Source organism: Mirounga angustirostris, unplaced genomic scaffold, assembly GCF_029215605.1.
Source record: "Mirounga angustirostris isolate CCGP_5_RB_7025 unplaced genomic scaffold, mMirAng1.0.hap1 SCAF_10, whole genome shotgun sequence".
Classification (NCBI taxonomy): Eukaryota; Metazoa; Chordata; class Mammalia; order Carnivora; family Phocidae; genus Mirounga; species Mirounga angustirostris.
The window spans coordinates 120,270,105-120,284,528 of record NW_026991718.1 but is presented as its reverse complement, the minus strand read 5'-3'; the positions used below and the strand labels follow the sequence as shown (position 1 = coordinate 120,284,528).

The 14,424-nt window shown below is 40.0% G+C and overlaps 1 protein-coding gene across 2 annotated transcripts in view; it reads left to right on the top strand.

Moving 5' to 3' along the window:
- The window catches only part of CHD6 (chromodomain helicase DNA binding protein 6), a 196,546-nt gene that overhangs the window by 30,927 nt on the left and 151,195 nt on the right, over positions 1-14,424 (top strand). Inside the window, exon 1 of one of the 2 annotated variants that reach the window (XM_064573193.1) lies at positions 8,747-8,965. The exons of the other annotated variant lie outside the window; for it this stretch is intronic. The gene's annotated coding sequence lies outside the window, so the exon portion shown is untranslated. Of the gene's footprint in view, positions 1-8,746; positions 8,966-14,424 lie in introns of those variants that run through there. 2 annotated transcript variants of the gene reach the window in all.

The following is a 14,424-nucleotide window of genomic DNA, read 5'->3' as shown; positions in this document are numbered from 1 at the left end:
TCAGTAGGAGGACTTTTAATATTGTAAAACCATCTGTCTCAGTATGGATAAATATAACCACTTCTGTATTAATTAAGGAAATAACCTTTGGCATGAGTATTTACAGTAGAAAGGGAACAGAACTGAGTAGTTTCTACCTTACTAGCAATAATATATTCTTGTACCTTCTCTTTTATCCTAGGGACAGTGTGCCCTATTCCTAGGGGAATAAGATGAATACAGAAATAGATTTCCCAGATCAGCCTTCCCTGGGACCAAAGGCACTTTATCTTATAGCTCATTTTCAGTTATATATTAAAACTATATTCATCTTTAGGTATTATTTATTGTTTGTTTTTACAGTGTCTTCTTCTTTACCACCATTGTTGATCAAATTATGTTCAAATAGATATATAAAGCCCAGGGGTAATCATAGAAAGGTGATGATAGCCTGGTGAGAGTTATTAAAAATATTTGGCAGACAGCTATTGGGAAAATATTGTTAAGGCTGGTATGGTACAATATTCTGGACTCACAGTTTTCCTTGCCTAACAAGAAGGGGTATAAAACACAGTTGTGGATCAAAGAGGATTATTCTTTGGGTACCCTTGGTGCCTATATCACTGAACCCTTTTATTAGGTTAGTAGTTTCCACAGTTAGACAGTATCCTCTTCTGTAAATGCAGTACACTACTGTATGTGGGACAAGGATGATTATCATATATTTTTCAAGTTTTGGAAGGAAATAGGTGGTATATTTGATCCACAGATACGGTATAATTAGGTAATGTTTTAACTACTCTGATAGCAAGTGTGAGGTGATGCCAGCACAATGTAAACGGTGTTACAAGGAATGGGGGTGGGGAAGGGATTGGAGGAAGGGTGATTGAAATAACTTTCTTTTTTTTTAATTTATTTATTTGACACAGAGAGACACAGCGAAAGAGGGAACACAAGCAGGGGGAGTGGGAGAGGGAGAAGCAGGCTTCCCGCCGAGCAGGGAGCCCGATGTGGGGCTCGATCCCAGGACCCCGGGATCATGACCTGAGCCGAAGGCAGATGCTTAACGACTGAGCCACCCAGGCGCCCCAAAATAACTTTCTTTTTAACCACAGTGATTTTTTTTTATAATACCAAATACTATTTCTTGAATTTGGAAAATGGTATTTATTTATATGAATGTTGGAGAAACTGAAAAGTATAGAGACTAACTGCCATTAAAAAATATGTTTGACCCTGAACAGTGCTAGTTAGGGGTCCTGACTCCTGAACAGTCAAAAATCCATATATAACTTTTGACTCCACAAAAACTTAACCAGTAATAGCCTACAGTTGACTGGAAGCCTTACCGATAAGTCGATTAACATGTTTTGTATGTCATATTTGTTACATACTGTATTCTTACAATGAAGTGAGAGAAAAGAAAATGTAACTAAGAAAATCACAAAGAAGAGAAAATATGTTTACAGTACTGAACTGTATTTATTCAAAAAGATATGCGTACATGTGGACCTACACGGTTCAAACCCGTGTTGTTCAAAGGTCGACTGTATGTATGTTTTGGTAGTTTCCTTGGACAATTTTTCTGAGTGAAGAGGCTGAAGAGTTCATTTTGGTTTCAAGACATCTCCACACCTTGGTAACGGAACACTGCCTAATGGAAAGCACACCCCCACGGGAATGTTGTAGAATTTCTGCTGACAAAAGAAATCTGCCCAAAGTATCTCGCATACTGTCTTTAGAGGCCACTCCTGTCAGCTTTTTTGTGTTTGTTTTACATACAGGCTTTCTGCAAGTCTTCATGCCTCATGATGGTGGCCAAACTTAGATTTGGTTATGAATTCCTGTTTTTTCTTTCCTTTAACCTTTTTTTTTTTTTTTAAAGGTTTCTTTTTTTTTTTTTTTTAAGATTTTATTTATTTATTTGAGAGAGAGAGAATGAGAGACAGAGAGCATGAGAGGGAAGAGGGCAGAGGGAGAAGCAGACTCTCCGCCGAGCAGGGAGCCCGATGCGGGACTCGATCCCGGGACTCCAGGATCATGACCTGAGCCGAAGGCAGTCGCTTAACCAACTGAGCCACCCAGGCGCCCCTTTCCTTTAACCTTTGAAAAGTGTTTTATTATGGAAAATTTCAAATGTACACACAAGTAGAATAATACAACAAATTCTCATACCATTCTTATTTTGTGTGTCCCTTCTCACTTTCTTTTTGACTTGTTTTAAAGAAAATCTCAGACCTGTTATTTCATCTATAACTATTTTAGTGTTTATATCTATTGGATATGGACTTTATAGAAAAGCACATTATCGTACTCAACAAATTTCTTAAAACCTAATTCCTTAATATTATCTAATACTGAATCTCTTCCCTTGATTTTTCTCAAAAATGTCTTTCTACAGTTGACTCTTTGAATCAGGTCCAAATAAGGTCTACCTAATGCATTTCATTGATAGATCTCTTTAAACTTTTTAAATCTATAATACACTTTTTTTTTTTGCTTATGCCATTTATTTATCGAAGAAACTGGGTTGTTCCCCTCCCCCACATTATGGATTTTGCTGTGTCCTTGTGTTGTATAACATGTTATTGTTTTTCCATATTACCTGTAAACAGTTAGGTAGTTAGATTTGGAGGCTTAACTATTTTTATAATCATTCGTATTTTTTATTATTCATACGTGGTGTATTAAACTTCCTTTCACATTTGAAGACCATGTTTGATTGTCCTACTTTGTATACTGAGATTGATTGGTGGGCTCATGTTGGCCTAGCCCTTTGTTGTCCAGTGTTTTTCCCCCATTTGACCAACAAAATCCATGGGCTGACATTGTGACAGCCTACAGATTTCCAGGTCTGTTCACCTTCTAGCTAATGGTTTTAATTTAACATTCATTGGTGATTATGGCCTGCATCGTTTATTTCACTATTGTTAACATTTTAAGAAGACTTGAAAAACTTGTAGAAAAGGAAAGGAAAATTGTTGATTAAGAACTTTAGAAAAAAACTGCGAAGTAAACTCTGAGGTGTCTGGAAAATTAATTTATGCTAAGTATTTATTCTCTGATTATGGCTAGTAAAGGACATGTCGTGTAGAAAAGAATGTTTGAAAGTTGTGTGTTTAGGGGCGCCTGGGTGGCTCAGTTGGTTAAGCGACTGCCTTCAGCTCAGGTCATGATCCCACGGTCCTGGGATCGAGTCCCGCATCGGGCTCCCTGCTCTGCGGGAAGCCTGCTTCTCCCTCTCCCACTCCCCCTGCTTGTGTTCCCTCTCTCGCTGTGTCTCTCTCTGTCAAATAAATAAATAAAATCTTTAAAAAAAAAAAAAAGTTGTGTGTTTAGCTAAATTTACTACTAAGTAAATTTGTTTTTGAATAAGTTGTCCTTAAAAGGTTTTATGGGAACAGATTTTAAGTTAGATTCCTGCTTTTGGATTATTATGCATTTGTGAAATATTTTTATCTACATTGGGCTTTGCTCCAAGGATAATAAAATTCTGAGATTACTTTGTTTGGGGATTATGGGTCATGAATCCATATAGGTCATTTGAATCCACGTAGGTCATTTCTTCTCACTGTTGTGGTCACATTTTTTTTGGTAAGCCTACCTAGAAGGCTGTTCTATAATATCAGTAGAAATAGTTGACATTATAAAGTACTTCCTGTGTGTCAGACACTGTACTTTGTAGTTTGTGTATACTAATTTATTTAATCCTCACATGATTATCATCCCTGTTTTACATATGAGGAAGATGAGGCAGAGAAATTAAGTGGTTTGCCCTGGTCATACAACTAATGAATGGCAAGGGCCTGGATTTGGACCTAGATAGTTTGGTTGTAGAATTTATGCTCTGCTACAGCAGAAGGACAGAATGGATTAGGTAGTGTCTCTGTTACTAGAAACATATCTCAAGTGTATGGTTCTCTGCTAGTGCTGGAGGATAATCTGTTTGTATCCATATGTAAATAATCTACATATATGTGTATTTTGTTTGCTTGTTTGTGTATATATATATATAGAGAGAGATAACACTTAATGTCCACATGGAGGCACAAATATGTAGTGTTTTCCCTTTAGGAAGGTCTTTTTTTTTTTTTTTTAATGTTATGTTAGTCACCATACAGTACATCATTAGTTTTTGACGTAGTGTTCCATGATTCATTGTTTGCGTATAACACTCAGTGTTCCATGCAATACTTTCCCTCCTTAATACCCCTCATTGGGCTAACCCATCCCCCCCACCTCCCTCCCCTCTAAAAACCCTCAGTTTGTTTTAGGAAGGTCTTTCTGACTCTAAGGCCTTTTTTGAATCTCTTAACTTCAGATGGAGGTGGAAACAGCCCCCTGACTCTAATATTATCATCTTGGGTAGAGGGACTTAGGAGGTCAGAATAGATGGCAAGGTCACAAGAGAAACCTAGCAGACAGCTTCAGGTCACAGTCAGATTCACACAGGATGCTACTCAGGCCTTTGAACCCTTTTTGCCTTGAAGTTCAAGTTGCTTGCTCTCTAACCATCCATCCAGATCTTACCTACACATTTCAGGTTATTTTTGGAGCAGGAAGCCATATAGCTAGTATTCAATACCATAGAAGTAGTTTTTCAAATTCTCCAAATCATAATTAAATAGCAGTCATAGGTATTGATTATAGAACCAAGAGTCAGGAGGCACTATGTAGACTGTCTTGTCCCAAGTTTATCTTTGGTCTCTGCTAAGTGATTTTTTTCTTAAATTGAGGTAATGTGCCTCATATTTTAACAAATTTCAGTGATTTTCTTCACCTCTTTTTCTGTCCATCATTCTGTTTTTACTTTAGCAAATGAATTTATTTCTGCCCCATGTCATTTCAGATGGGAACAATAAATAATTGGAGTGTCACGTTCTTTTACAAGAAAATCTCTACCTTTCTTTAGGTTTTTATGTTTGAACTGTGCTTTTTTTTGTATTAGTCTGATAAGAGGTTAATCTGGATAAGAAAATGTCTAGATCCTCAAGAATCTGAATGTTGTAAAAATCTGATGGTTTGAACAGTTGGATATCATTGATAGGGATGTGTTACACAGAACTAATGAGGAAGCTTCCTCAGGTCAGGAGCCGAAAGATGGATTTATCTAGTGTCTTTCAGTCTGTGTTTGAAGCTTCAAGCAGTTATGTGCCAGTGTACTTAATAGGAAAGGCCTCAAGGGACTGATTCTCTAGGTATACGAGAAGGATGGCCTTAAAGACAACATGTTTCTTGGGGCGCCTGGGTGGCTCAGTTGTTAAGCGTCTGCCTTCGGCTCAGGTCATGATCCCAGGGTTCTGGGATCGAGCCCCACGTCGGGCTCCCTGCGCTGCGGGAAGCCTGCTTCTCCCTCTCCCACTCCCCCTGCTTGTGTTCCCTCTCTCGCTGTGTCTCTCTCTGTCAAATAAATAAAATCTTTAAAAAAAAAAAGACAACATGTTTCTTAATGTTATTTATTCTGTTTACAGATTCAAATGTTGACATTGTATATAATTTTGGTAATCGTTGCATCAGTAATTTTTCCCAAATACAGAGAATTTCTTAAAGTACTTAGCATATTTTAGTAAGGATGTTCATGCCGCCTTTTTTTTTTTTTTAAAGATTTTATTTATTTGACAGAGATACAGCGAGAGAGGGAACACAAGCAGGGGGAGTGGGAGAAGGAGAAGCAGGCTTCCCGCTGAGCAGGGAGCCCGATGCGGGGCTCGGTCCCAGGACCCTGGGACCATGACCTGAGCCGAAGGCAGACGCTTAACGACTGAGCCACCCAGGCGCCCCAAGGATGTTCATGCCTTCTAAAACAGAAACATTTCCTGAATCATCATCTTGACTTCAATGCAGCCCTTCCTTTTAATAAGTTTTTCTTGGGGGGAGGGGGGAGAATTTATTACCCAGCTTTCTTATTCCCTAGAGAATGGAAAATTCAGTAAAATAGAGAACACAGTAATGTTTTTGCAGGATTCACTTTCCATATTTATATTTCCAAGTAGAAAGCAATAGGATGATTTCATTATCCTCAAGTACAGGTAGGACCTGTGCTGGCAAATTAAAGCTTCCAGATCATCTTTGAGAATGAAAAAATAATGTGATGCTCTGGGCATGTGACTGGGGCAGAACACACCACCAGATGTTCCTATATACTCTCACCAGCGACCACGTGTAGGAGCAAGAGCAAACAAAAGCACTGTACTCTTGAACCTGAAAAGACGAGCTCCCTTCCTCCTGCAGGATCTTACTTTACCCTCCAGTGCCCTCTACTGACCAAGCTCAGCATCATGCTCTGTCAAGGAGAAATGCTTCAAGTGCTCTGTCTCTATCCCAGAGCAGGTACTGAAGGGTGCATTTGGAGTTGAGAGGCAATATATTGATAACTAGTACCGAAGCCAGATACAATTACTATATAATTCCACGATAATTCCACTTTTATAAGGTACAGAAACAAGGAAACTATACTGTTAGAAGTCAGGCTAGAGGTTAACCTTGGTGAAAAGTAGTAGTGACCAGAAAAGAGCACGGGTGGGCCTTTCCTGGTACTAGTAATGTTCTTTTCCTGGATGTGGATGCTGGTTATGTGGGTGTGTTCAGTTTGTGCGGGGTAGTTTTTTTTTTTAAGTGCATATTCTACTTCAACAGAAGTTAAAATGTGGTATAGTTTGATTCTAAAAGTAAAAGCTTAAAAGGAAGATCCAGTCTAGAATAGGGGAAATACAAAATAATCCTGGGTATCTCACCCTTTTCTTATTTTTAAAAACTGGTTTGAGGGTTGTACATATTTTTTTTTTAAGATTTTATTTATTTATCTGAGATACTTATTTATCTGAGAGAGAGAGAGCAGGGGAAGGGCAGAGGGAGAAGCAGACTCCCTGCTGAGCAGGGAGCCCCACTCGGGGCTTGATCCCAGGATTCTGGGATCATGACCTGAGCCTAAGGCAGACACAACCAACCAACTGAGCCACCCAGGAGCCCCAAGAGTTGTACATCTTAAAGTCGAAAAACAGGTGTCTAATCATTCAGCAAAAATATTCATTGCCAGACTACCTTTCTTTTCATTTGGGATCAAATTGTTAATAACTGAGGCCACCTCATAGAGCAGCTTCTACTTCCTTTTGTTGCCATTCTTCTTACCAAGTCTTTGAACAGCAGCTACGTATTTTTTTAATGGCATTTCAGATACAGTGTAAATAAAATATCACTGTTGTTCTCTGTAAGCATTATCTTTGCTTTTATCTTTGTCATGATATGCCCTTCTTCTTGTAGCCACTGACAAATCACCAGATCCCTTTTTTCCTGGCTGAGAGATTTGGAAGCCCACAATGGTAACTTCCGTGTAGGGGTTAATGACAATGGGAACCAACCCATTGGTTGGTTCAGGAATTGGTGGTGATAGGACAGACTCAGTGTGTGGCTTTTAAAAGCTCTAAACAGAAGCAGCTTAGTACTGTGGTTTGTTCAGGAGTAGTAACTGGGTGCAGAATGGAAGGAATCCACAAGTTGGGAGTCAGACCTGGATCCAGGAGGTGGATATGGAATCTAGATAGGAGTCATATTCCCAGAAAGCAAAGGTTACTAAGAAACTCTGGCAGTGGATAGAACTTAGGGTGAGTTTTAAAGTAGAGCTAGCTGTTTAAAGCCCAATTGTTATTAAATCAAATTAAAGTGAATAATGGTAATAGAATTGGTATTACCAACTTTTCTGTACAGAGCTTGGTATCTCCGCATTAATAGGATAGGAGGTTGTTTTCATGCTTTGAATGGCTGGTTATACTCTTATCTAGTGAGGCTTTGACCAGGGTAAGAGTCACCACAAACATGTAACACAGAAGGCTGAGAACCTAGAGTGATTCCCTTGCAAAAATTGTTACCTTATATTTCTTGATTTTAAGGCATTTGAGGGTAAAAGAATAAAATAGCGTGAATGGTGAAACTAGCCAGTGGGCCTTTCATTTATAAATTCAGTACATGTATTTACCCAACCTATATATAGGTATTTACTGTATCATAGGCCCTGTCCTAGGCGTTGGCAACTCAAAGGTGAATCTGATGCAGTCCCTAGGCCCTCTGGAGGATTATTATTTTGTATTCTTCTCTTTGAGGACTGCCTTTATTATACTTGTCTGTGACATACAGCTTTGTCACCAATTCCTTTAGGAGTCTATTGAGCCTTTAAGATCTGATACTTGTATTTCATATCCAGGCAAATGAGTTTCCTGACTTTTATTTACCTCATTTTATTACTAGTCTGGGCTTATACTATGCCACTAATAAAGGGCTTCATTTGCAAATTTAGCATCTTAAGGAAAGGGTACCCATGAATCTCACTGTGCACATGTACTCCAGACTGGCAGTTTGGAAATTTTCTGTCCTCCAAACTGGTCATCTGTATGTAGAACAGTCTGAAATGACATCACTGCAGCTGGTACTCAGTGCTGATGATGGAAGCGAGCATCAGAATGGTAATAAAATATGATGCAATATAAGCACGAGATGATGGGTATTAAGAAGTTTGTATTTCAAAACGGTTGTCCTTTGATCTGAGGATTGATACTGTTTGCCAAGTAAACTAACAGGCTCTTCTCTGCTGTTTTCTTATTCATTCTGTCATGATTCTGACATCTCAGACCAGTCTTCCTAAAGCAGTGCCACTTTTTTACGTACAGGTAAGTAAGTACTTAGGTGTTAGGTGCTAGAAGTCAGTAGTTTTAACAGTGTGATGTTTGCTAATATGTTAATTTAAAATAGGTGACTACATCTATACCAATTTGTAGTTAGGTGAACCACACCTAATGTAGATGGTGTTAACAGATTTTAGTCTATTTGCTTAAATTTGCCTAAATTGACATTCTGCTTATTGCCCGCAGTTTCTGCTCTTCGTGCCCTACTGCCAGATTCGGAGAACCAGGCAAGAGATTCCTGTTGCCAGCCACCCACCTCGCCATTCAGCCAGTGTTGTCCGTGCTTGCTTTTGCCAGAACTTTTTACATGTGTCAGTAACACAGCATCTTGCTTTCCATATCCCCCCGCAGAGTGGTTCTGTGTTTATCACAGCACTCTCTTCCTTTTTAGATTTTGGGGAAGGGGGAATTGAGGGTGGTAGAGAATTGGAGAACTGTTTCATCTTTTAAAAATTCATAAAATCCTTTTCAATTTCTATTAAATTCTTAGAACCTAAGGGAAGGGCAGGAGATGCCACAGTTGAAAAGCTTTTAGGGACTGAAGTTGCTGTGGACTCCATCAGGGTGCAGCCTCCTCCTGGTTTTGCAGCCGGCGATTTCATGTAGGATGTGCAAGTTAGGTGTCAGGATTTTTACCTTAAAACTGGAACGTAAGGAAGTTTATGTCGGATTCGGAATCCATTATTTGTCTTGTCTTTATATGACAGAAAAAAGCTCTTTGGAAATATCTTGGCACTTTATTTTACTTGAACACAGCAGAGTTGTAGAAGTAGTGGGAAAGCCCATCTTTTTAGTGTTAGGAATTCCAAAAATGTAGGTGATAGATATTTACAAATTGTAGATTGGTTTGCACTTGGGCTGGCTCTTCTGTTTCCTGTAGAATAAAGAATGCTGAGCCTGGATGATCATAAATATGTGATTTTCTTTTATTATTTTTCCCAAAGTAAAAACTCTGCTGAGGATTGTCTGTATTATAATTCTGTTAACGTGTTTACTTTGTTTTCCTGCTGTCTTGGATAGCTACCAGATAGACTTTATGCCTTACTATAAATTATTCCAAAACAATTTTTTGTAACAATTCAGGATTCAGATGGAAGGCATTGTGAAAATAAAGAATTTAAACAGAATTACTTACAGTTATATATCCCTGAAGATTTTATCTATGTTTATCATAAGAATTACTTCATGAAATATTTTGTTCCCTTGTTTGTAACGTTATCTGAAGGGTCCATCCATCTTCTCTAAAAATGTGCTTAGCAGGTTTTCTTGACAGATAGTTTTATCAAGCTGTTTTAATTGCTTCCTCTTCACCCGTGGATGGATCAAAACCATCCTCTGCTGTAGCCTGCTTTTTTTTTTTTCTTTTGCTATACGGGCTTTCTTTTTTTCCTTTTCTGGACTGTTGTACTTTATCTATGAAATATCCATCTAACCTCGGCCCACTGAGTACCCCAAATAGAACATCTCCAAATCCCGACCTCTCACTTACGCTATTTTCATTTGCCTTTCATTTGCTCAAGGTAGCTCGATGTAGTGCTGAGAGCTGAGTTGGAACCCCGGAAATCCAATTCTTGTGCTTTGGAATAATTGTGAGCCTTTGGGCAATCACACTACTCTGACCCTTAGTTTCCTTATCTTAAGATAAAAGGACTGCATTGCCTGAGCTTTAAGTTCCCTCCCTGTTCCTTCAAACTTAGCCTGTCCAAAATAGAACTCATCCGTTTCTTCTCCCAAAAGGTGGTTTTTGTCACTATTCTGCAAATGAAGAAACTGAGACCCAGGGAGATTGAATAAATTGCACAAATCATACAATCCTTGTGTTCAGAACTTAGATATCTTCACTCCCTGGTCTACGGGTATTACTGTCCCCCCACAAAAAGGCATTAAAGTGTGACAAGTCAAAAGATCTTATGTTACTCGGTAAGGCCTGTTGAGAGTGAATGTGGAGTATTATTTGTTAAGCCCTTTGTCTTCCCCCATAAGGTTATAGCTTGAATTTTCAGGGTTCTGAACCCTGAGCTCTACTGTCAGGAGATTGGTTTCTTCAATCCTGTGTTCACTGGTGGGATCATTCCTGATCTGGGTCAGTTGACATGATGGCGTATGGTCTAATGATAAAAAAGTACAGTCAGGTTTGACTTTGCAGTGTGATATTTGATACAGCTCTGGTAATGCCTGGCTTTCTTCTACTACTGACCTTAATAGTGATTCTTATTAAGTAAGTTGATTTTTATCACCAGATTAGGAATTAAAATGATTTTCTCTGATTGAGATAAGTCAGTGATTCGTAGAAAACAGTGCAGGTTTTAAAATGAGGTGCTTACTGGGGCACCTGGGTGCCTTAGTTGGTTAAGTGTCTGAGTCTTGGTTTCAGCTCAGGTCATGCTCATAGGATGGAGCCCTGTATCAGGCTACCCTGTCAGGGCAGAGTCTGCTGGAGAGTCTCTCTCCCTCCCCCTCTGCACCTCCTCTCTTTCTCCCCACTGCCCCTGCCCCTCTGCATGCATGGGTTCTCTCTCTCTCTTTCTCAAATAAATAAAATCTTAAAAAAAAAAAAAAGTTTATGAGGTACTTATTATTTGTAGGAAGAAAACTTACACAAAAGATTTTCTTAGCACAATATACTTCATGTCTTAGCTGTGAATTAGATACTGATTTAATAAATAATGGTGATAATAAGTATATTGGGAAGCTAAGACTTCCATCTTCCATAACAAGAGGTTATCTGTTTTTGTAAGTAAAGTTTTATTGGAACACAGCCAGACCCATTCATTTGCATATTGTCTGTGGCTATTTTTGTGCTGCAATGGCAGAATTGAATTGTTGCAACAGAGATTATATGGCCTGCAGAGTGTAAAATATTTATTATCTGGCCTTTAAAAATATTTGCCACCTCGTATTCCATAGGACGAAGCCAATAGAATAATGTTTAAACTATATATTTTTAAGATTTATTTATTTATTTATTTGAGAAAGAGAACATGAACAGGAGGGAGAGAGAATCTCAAGCAGACTGCGCTGAGCGCTGAGCCTGACAGGGCTCGATCTCATGACCCTGAGATCATGACCTGAGCTGAAATCAAGAGTCGGACGCTTAACCGACTGAGCCACCCAGGTGCTCCTAGAATAATGTTTAAAATTGGAAAAATCGGGGCGCTTGGGTGGCTCAGTCAGTTAAGCACCTGCTTTCAGCTCGGGTCATGATCCCAGGGTTCTGGGCTTGGGTCCCACATCAGCCTTCCTGCTCAGTGGGGAGCCTGCTTCTCCCTCTCCCGCTCCCCCTGCTTGTGCTCTCTCTCTGTCTGATAAATCTTTTAAAAATAAATAAATAGGGGTGCCTGGGTGGCTCAGTTGGTTAAGCAGCTGCCTTCGGCTCAGGTCATGATCCCGGGGTCCTGGGATCAAGCCCCGCATCGGGCTCCCTGCTCATCAGAGGGCCTGCTTCTCCCTCTCCCTCTGCTTGCCACTCTGCCCACTTGTGCTCTCTATCTCTCTGTCAAATAAATAAATAAAATCTTTTAAAAAATAAAAAATTAAAAAATAAAATAAAAATAAATAAATAAATAAAATTGGAAAAAATCTAATAGTGGTATCAGCATATTTTGCGGCAATATTATGGAAAGGAGTAGAAGGAATGGCTAAAGATCAAATGATTTCCTCTGGGAAGAGTGAATCAGGAATGGGGATGAGTGGAGTCAGGGGAATACTACTTTTTTTTTTTTTTTAAGATTTTACTTATTTATTTGAGAGAGAGTGAGCGAGTGAGAGAGAGAGCACAAGCTGGGGGAGTGGCAGAGGGAGAGGGAGAATCAGGCTCCCCACTGAGCAGGGAACCTGACGCGGGGCTCGATCCCAGGACCCTGGGATCATGACCTGAGCTGAAGGCAGACGCTTAACTGACTGAGCCACCCAGGCACCCAGATGTTTTATTTTCAAGTAATCTGTACACCCAAAGTGGGACTTGAACTTACAACCCTGAGATCAAGAGTCACATGCTCTACGGACTGAGCCAGCCAATTCTCCAGGAATACTACTTTTTTGTGTTAAGCTTTAGGTTATTGAATTCTTTTTTTAAAAAGATTTTATTTATGGGTGCCTGGGTGGCTCAGTCGGTTAAGCGACTGCCTTCGGCTCAGGTCATGATCCTGGAGTCCCGGGATCGAGTCCCGCATCGGGCTCCCTGCTCGGCAGGGAGTCTGCTTCTCCCTCTGACCCTCCCCCTCTCATGCTCTCTGTCTCTCATTCTCTCTCTTGCAAATAAATAAAAAAATCTTAAAAAAAAAAAAAGATCTTATTTATTTATTTTAGAGGGAGAGAGTGCGCCTGCCCAAATGGTGGAAGGGGAGAGAGAGAGAATCTCAAGCAGACCCCTATTCAGCGTGGAGCCCAGCACAAGGCTTGCTCTGATAACCTTGAGATTGTGACTCACTCACTCATTCCACAGATAATCATTCAGAAGTCTAAATATCAAGCTTGATATGACAGAACAGAGTTCCTTCCCAGAGGATGCTTAGGCACTTAATAGCTGATGGCACCTGCAGACAGGGAAAACGGGAAGAGATGATATCATGGTGATAGAGTTACTATAATTTAGTGCTTTTCACAAGATGTTTTCAGGGTTTAGGGAAGTTAGGTTAGATGTCCCCAAGAACATGACACCAGAGTGGAGTTTTGAAGGATGAGACTGGAGAGGAAGGGCAATGGAAGGATTTTCCAGATGGAGATGGAGGCATAGGCTGAACAAAGAGGAGCTGGGCGAATAGGGCTGGTTTCAGAACGTGCAAGCGTTCAGAATAGTTGGATGGACGCGGGAAGATAGTATCAGAGCAGGAGACGAGCACCAGGGGCCAGATTGCTCATGCAGGGCCCTTTGTTGTGAGGAATTTGTATTTTTTTCTGAAGACACTACAGAGATACGATCTAATTTTCTTTACACTTTAGGAAAACATACTCTTGGTGCAATGAGGGATGGGATGAAGGTAGGAGGCATGAAGAATAAAGGCACTTAGGGGGTTATTTCAAGGTAAAAAAAAAAAAAGCCGAAAGAGTGGGAATAAATTAAAGTGGACTGGGGAAGAACCAAGGGATTCAGGAATTTTGAAGGAGTTAGGGGAAAGGGAAGGAGTTAAGGATGACTGAATTTTGGGCTGGGAGGCAGATTGTAGGGACATTAGCTTCTGATGGGGGTGCATAGGAGCAGGTGTATATGTGTGTGAAGGTAGTACGGAGTTTGATTTGGAAAGAGTTGCGAGTTTTTTGTGCGATCTGTGGAACACCTACTTGGAACTGGCCAGGATATGGTTGGCTGTGTCCATGTGGAAGTCAGGAAGAGGGCTTGGATTTGGGAATGTACAGTGGTCATGGTGTAGAGAGATGAAGTTTAGGAACTGAATAGAGAACTCAGCAAGCCAGTTACTAGCTAGTAACAGTGTTGAACCCTGGGGACACTGACATTTAATAGGCCTTATAATAGGAGAAGCCTAGGGAGGAAGCTGAGCTTTGGAAGCCTACAATCAGAGGGAAATCAGCAGAGCATGCCCTCCAAGAAACCAGTGAGATGAGAATTTTAAGAGGAGGAAGTGGTCCATGGTTTAAAATGCTGCAAGACAGAGTCTAAAAATGCCCATTGGATTTGGCTCCTAGGGAGTCATGGCTAAGAGCAGCTTAGGGAAGTCATATGGGAAGAGAAAATACAGGTGTGGGGGGGATTTGTTAGTATAGTTACTACTCTAGGATCAAGTTTATCCTGTCTCTTTGTCAAGGAGAGAAC